Raw genomic sequence first — 6,556 nt, forward strand, 5'->3', positions numbered from 1 at the left:
GTAGGTACTACCTTAAGACATGCAAGGATACATGAACTTTTGTTATTTCATTTTGATGTATTCCGGTTAGCCTATTATAATTTTAGATCTACTGTGGAGTTTGTAATATCTAGTCTTTTAATTTGATGAATGTATGGTTGAAGACTTGCAGTACCCATTGAAGGAGATTTGGACCCGGTTATATTTGAATACTAAAAACTACTCTTCAAGAGTTCTCAAAATACATGTTTTCAATTACCTACACTAAGAACTATTATCTAAAAAACCTCATATGAGTACCCTTGCCAAACACATAACTTAAAAGTGGGGCCCACGCATTTGGCATTTAATCAACGCAAAACAGTTTTCAAGTTTCCTTACCGAAGAGGCCCATAATATTGTGTTTTGATATAGATTTTGTAATATGTAGTTCTTTAAAGTATACGTGCATGGTTGTGGGGTTTTTTTTTTTTTTTAAAATTTTTTTTTTTAAGAAAAAAAGAGAAAAACCTTATTTTGAGGGTTGGGAGACCCTTCAACAACCTCATTTATCTAAGGTTGTAATTTCAAATCTTTGGACCTTTAGTTATTTTTACCTTTTTCAAGGGTTGGTGATCATCAATAAAGATAAAACACTTGTTTTGAGGTTTATGAAGGCTTTCAAAATTTCATTTTCGATGGTGTATATTTCAAAGGTCATCAAGGTTCATCCAGACTCTAAAAAATAATTTTTTTCCGAGAGTTTTTCATACTTTTTTCAAGGGTTTTGACCCTTGAAAAATACCAATTTTTTTTTTGGGCAGTGGGTGTTGTACATAAACGTGGCCACTTTGTGAAGGTGACATGTGTTGTTTGGCACACGGTTTGAGAAGGCTTCTTCCAACAGCAATTCTTCCAGCTCTTCTTAACAAAATTTAACTCATTTTACATCAAAAAATATACATTAAGAATTTAATTTGATTACAAGCAAATTTCACGGAGTGAGCAAAGAGTCCTCTAGCATCCATCCCAAAAAAACCAATAAACACTCTTTGAAATTTTTTATTACTAAACAGTATGAATGCCTAAAGGCTACAACCACTAAATTATATCGTAAATCACCAAGGAAGTCCTAGAGCAACTAGGATACTTCATTGCACAAAATTAGGCTAAAAATAAGAAATTTTGCCCAAAATGTTTTTTCTAAAACAAATCATAATTTATACCATTCCATATAAGGGCTCAATTTTAACTAAAATACTCTTAAAAAGTCTCTAAAATAAGGAAATAAAGCCTTATTCTCAAAAAATTGTGAAAATTATAAAAATAAAATATAAAAATTTAATAAACATAAATAAATAAAAATTAAAAAAAAAACTTTATATTCTTTCCTACCTCAACAAGAAATTAAAAAAATTTTATGAGCGTTCTTCATATAAAAAAATTCGAAGTCCCTATATTGACCACAAGATTAATAATTTCAATCCTTGACTACAACATGATTGCAACTTTTACGATTGTCAAGGACTCCTACTTTATATACTTACTCTGATTCTTGGATGACTTCTAACTTCAGGTTTAGACGCCTTGTAGGCATACTAACATTGATTCTTGTGGGGTTAGTAGACGCAGATGGATTAGGGGGCATGGTTAACTTATCTCCTTCTCCCTCCAACATTTGGACCACAACTTTCATAGATGGAAGATCCACTGGGTGCCATTGGATGTACCAAAGTCCCACAATTTCGAGATTCTTTGCAATTTTAGCATCTCCATTATCCTCAACATAGACTCGTAGGTCTTCTTTTTGATCTAACAAGTTGTGATCCATTTTGGGAAATATATTTGGCTATTGTTCTCCACAGTTACATCAATATTTTTCCTTCCTCCAACCATTTCAAGCAATAATATTCCAAAACTATAAACATCTGATTTGTAAGACATATTCCCAAAGTTCCTAGAGAACACTTCGGGTGCAATGTAACCCATGGTACCCCTAGCTGTGGTCATGGACACTACACTTTGATCCTTTGCACACAACTTGGCCAAACCAAAATTAGAAATTTTTGGATTAAAATTTTAGTCTAGCAAAATATTATGAGGTTTTATATCAAAATGGAGGATTCGTTGATCACATCCTTGGTGAAGATATTCAATTCAAGGGAGTCGATTCCATACCGTACCGGCCGGTATGGCCAGAATATACCGTACCGGCCAGTAATTCGATACGTTTGACCCCCCTGTTTCGTACCAGAAAAAATACCGGCCGTACCGGCCAATTTCGGGCAATACCGGCCGATACAGAAAAAAGTTTTTTTTTTTTTTTTTTTTTTTTAAGTTTTGTAATTTTTGAATATTTGTTAGGGCAGAATGGTAACTTATTTGCATTAACTTATTAGTATTATTTGTTTTCTTAGTATGCAATGGTAACTTTTAAGCTTTCTATTTTTTATATTGTTTTTTTTTCTTTTTTCTTTTTTTTAATTGATACTAAAGTCTAAAACCATGAATAATTAGTTCTAAATTGAGGAAATGTTTTATAGTAAACTTTTATATTTATTATAATATATATATATATATACACACACACACACATACATACATACATACATATATATATATATATATATATTTATTTATTTATAAATATAAAAAATAGCGGTAAACCCGAAACGGTACACCAGTACATTGACCGGTATTCGAAATATATCGTACCGCTGGCCAAACCGATACAGCCCCCGATACGGTATTGACTCCCTTGATTCAATTCTTTTTGCTATGCCGAGAGCAATGTCTTGTAACTTTTCCCAACCAAGGAAACGGTTAGAATCTACTGAGGAAATGAACTTCTCTAGTGAATCATTTGGTAAGAACTCATAAACTAGAGCTCTTCTAAATCCATCAGCACAAAAGCCAACCAAGCAAACCACATTTACATGGTGGATTCTACCCATTGTTCCCACTTCATTTATGAATTCTTCCCCATTTCCCTTGGAACTATTCAAGATCTTCACGGCTACATGGATTTCATTCAAAAACTTTCCTTTGAACACTGTTCCATAGGCTCCTTACCCTAACTTCTCAGTAAATTGATTTGTAATTCTTTTAACATCATTATATGAGTACCTTATGGGCTTGAGAGCTTTGTAATCCTCCAAAAAAATTTCAATCCTAGCTTGATTTTCTTTTTCTGTTTTGTCATGGTGATAGACACGGTAGAGTGCATAGGCTACTAGTGTCAAAAGAAATGATCCCAAGATGGAAATTGCAAATTAAATATTCATGAGTCAAGAAAACAAAAAGTAATTTACACTGAATTTTCAAATGGCCAACGAACAACTCACCAGTGGTCATTATTTTTCTTGATCTACTTGTAAAATATTTTAACATGATCAGCTTCTAATTACACTTATCAGAAAACAAAAGATAATTGTGTAAAAGTTTATCACTATTAGCCGAACAATATTTAGATAATATATGTGTACATAAACGTGATAGTCCATTCTCTTACATAAATAGTGGATTCCACCATGACTTGTACCAAAGCACTCAGATTCGTTGGTACAACGTTGGATTCCTACTTCTGGTCACATGTATAAAGTTAACGTGGATGGAACTGTTTTTAAAGCACAACAAGAATCTGGGATGGGGCTAATAATTCGTGATGCCAATGATCTAGTGGTGGCTGCATTGAGTAAGAAATTTCAAGCTCCTTGGGGTCCTTTGGAGGTGGAGGCCAAAGCACAGTTTGCCAAAGATGTGGGATTACAAGAGTTCATTTTAGAAGGCAACTCTGTGAATGTCTTTTGTGCACTTATAGGTCTGTCTCCTCCTTCAACTTCGGTGAAGCCTATAATTTATGGGATTCAAGCTTCATGTCATGATGTTAATTAGGAATGTGTTGTGTTTTCCTATGTATGTAGGTAGGGAAATAAACTTGCCCATCTTTTAGCAAAACATGCTGTTAGTATTGTTGATTTTTCTATTTGGATGGAAGAGAATCCTTGTTTCTCGGAATAAACTTTTCATCAGGATATAATGTTTTCTTCAGTTTAATGAAAGTTTCAAGTTTCCTATACATATTAAACTTTTGTTTTTATTAAAATAATTGATAAAAACAATTAAGTAGTTGTTTCTATCTATAAAAATTACTGTTATTTGACAAAACCATATGATAATTAAAAAGGATGTCCATTTGGGGTAACCACAACTTCTAAAACCCAACTTATAGTCTATGATACATGATATGTTATCATGTCTAACGTTGGTTAATTAGCCTAACAAATCTTTTTGTTCCACGCACATAATTTCTATATATTAAGAGGTTCAGAAAGTTAGTTATTATCTTTTTTTTTTAATATAAATATCCCTGATTTAATTAACTTATCCTTATTCCTAAAACATAAAAATTAAGTAAAAATTGTAAATTGATTAAAAAAATTATAAAAAAACCTACCCATGTTCTATAAAACTTCCCATTACACCATGTACACAACCAAAATTACCCCATGTTCCTTTAAAAAAAAAACTAACCCATGTTCTAAAAAAAAAAAAAAAAAACTACCTCAAGTTTCTATAAAAAAAAAATATATATATATATATATATATATATTCTTATTGCACGCATGTGATGAGGCTAGTAATTCATAACTGATTTTTTTTTTTTTTTTTTTTTGGATGGAAATTCATAATTGATTTTGATTATAGGTCAAAGTCGGCAAAGCTAATCCAAGAAAGAATAGATAGGGTTTTTGTTAATCCCAGCTGGTGTTTATTGTACCCAGAAGCTCGGGTTGTCCATCTTACCAGATGCCATTTTGACCACTGCCTTATTCTGTTGGAGATGCAACCGAGAATTAATAGGGGAAGAAAGAGGCCTTTTAGATTCCAAACTTGCTGGTTATCCGAGCCATCTTTCCCTCCTATTGTAACATAAGCGTGGAGAGATTCACCCGCTCTAGGAGATGCAGTTAACAAATTTACCCAGGCAACAATAAGGTGGAATGGTTCTCATTTTGGTAATATTTTTACTAGGAAGAAGAACATCATGGCTAGGATTAATGGGATTCAACGGGCCTTATCTGTGAGGCCCTCTACTTTCCTTGTAAATCTGGAAGATGAGCTTCTCAAGGAGTTAGATCGTATGCTGAACCAAGAAGAAGAGCTTTGGGCTTTAAAGTCCCCTGTCAACTGGATGATTCAAGGCGACCGTAACACTAATTTTTATCATGTGTCCACCCTTGTTAGAAGAAAAAGGAACCAGATCTTAGCCATCAAGGATGCTATGGGGGAGTGGGTGCATGAAGAGAGTGCTGTAAAGGAGATTGTTAGAAGCGGATTCAATAGTATTTATACCTTTTCTTTTGTCTCAAGCTCTTGGGCTGTTCCTGATATTTCCTAATGGCAGGCTAGCTTAACAAATGAGGAGAGGGAGAGTATTGGTAGGATTGTTTCGGAAGAAGAGATAAAATCTACCCTATGGTCTTTAAAAGCTTTCAAAGCCCCGGGGCCGGATGGTTTGCATGCTGGTTTCTTTCATAGATTTTGGTTGATTGTGGGCAACTCAGTGGTTGATGTAGTAAAGAAGGTATTTACGGAAAGGGCCGTTCTAGAATACTTGAATAGAACTCTTATTACATTAATTTCAAAGATTTAAAGCCCTGAGACGTTGAATAACTATAGGCTCATTAGTTTATGCAATACCATGTACAAGATTATCACAAAGATCATTGTTGCTAGACTTAGACCTTACTTGGACAAGTTTGTCTCTCCTCTCAAAACAGCTTTTGTCCTGAGAAGGAAGGGCATTGATAATGCGATCATAGTGCAAGGAATCATTCATACTCTTAGTAGGAAGAAAGGGAAGGTGGGGTACATGGCTATCAAGATTGATCTTGAAAAGGCATATGATAAACTGGAGTGGAGCTTCATAAGAGACATGCTCATTAGGGAAAATTTGCCGGCTAGTTTGATTGACATTATTATGAGTTGCATATCCTCGGTATCGACCTCTGTTTTATTTAACGGAGAAACTCTTGATCCGATCTATCCTTCGAGAGGCATAAGGTAGGGAAACCCACTATCTCCATACTTATTCATTCTCTGTATGGAGTTTTTTGGTCAACTTATCGAAGAGAAGTGTAACGCTAAGCTTTGGCAGCCCATGAAGGCATTGTGTGGTGGGCCGACCTTTTCACACTTATTTTTTGCAGACGACTTGGTCTTATTTGCCAAAGCTGATCACACCAATTGCTCAGCTGTGAGGGATGTTATTGATGTATTCTGCAGTGTCTCGGGTCAATCTGTAAGTGATGCTAAGTCTAAAGTTTACTTCTCGCCAAATGTGGATAGGGACTCTAGGGAGTCTTTTTGTGATATCCTTGGTTTTGCCTCAACCCCCTCTCTTGGCAAGTACCTTGGAATTCCCATTAAGCATCCCAGATCTACCTCTCAAGATTTTAACTTCATTCTTGATAGGGTGAAAAATAAGTTAGCGGGTTAGAAAGCTAATTTGCTCTCTTTGGCTGGACGGGCAGTTCTTATCCAAGCTTTTTCAGCGGCTATTCCTACATATGTCATGCAATGCACTCTCATTCCA

The 6,556-nt window shown here is 34.6% G+C and overlaps 1 pseudogene; it reads right to left on the reverse strand.

The window, feature by feature from the left end:
- Positions 1-1,428: 1,428 nt before the first annotated feature.
- LOC115961182 lies at positions 1,429-3,230 on the reverse strand (annotated as a pseudogene).
- Positions 3,231-6,556: the final 3,326 nt, after the last annotated feature.

This window comes from Quercus lobata, chromosome 9, assembly GCF_001633185.2.
Source record: "Quercus lobata isolate SW786 chromosome 9, ValleyOak3.0 Primary Assembly, whole genome shotgun sequence".
NCBI lineage: Eukaryota > Viridiplantae > Streptophyta > Magnoliopsida > Fagales > Fagaceae > Quercus > Quercus lobata.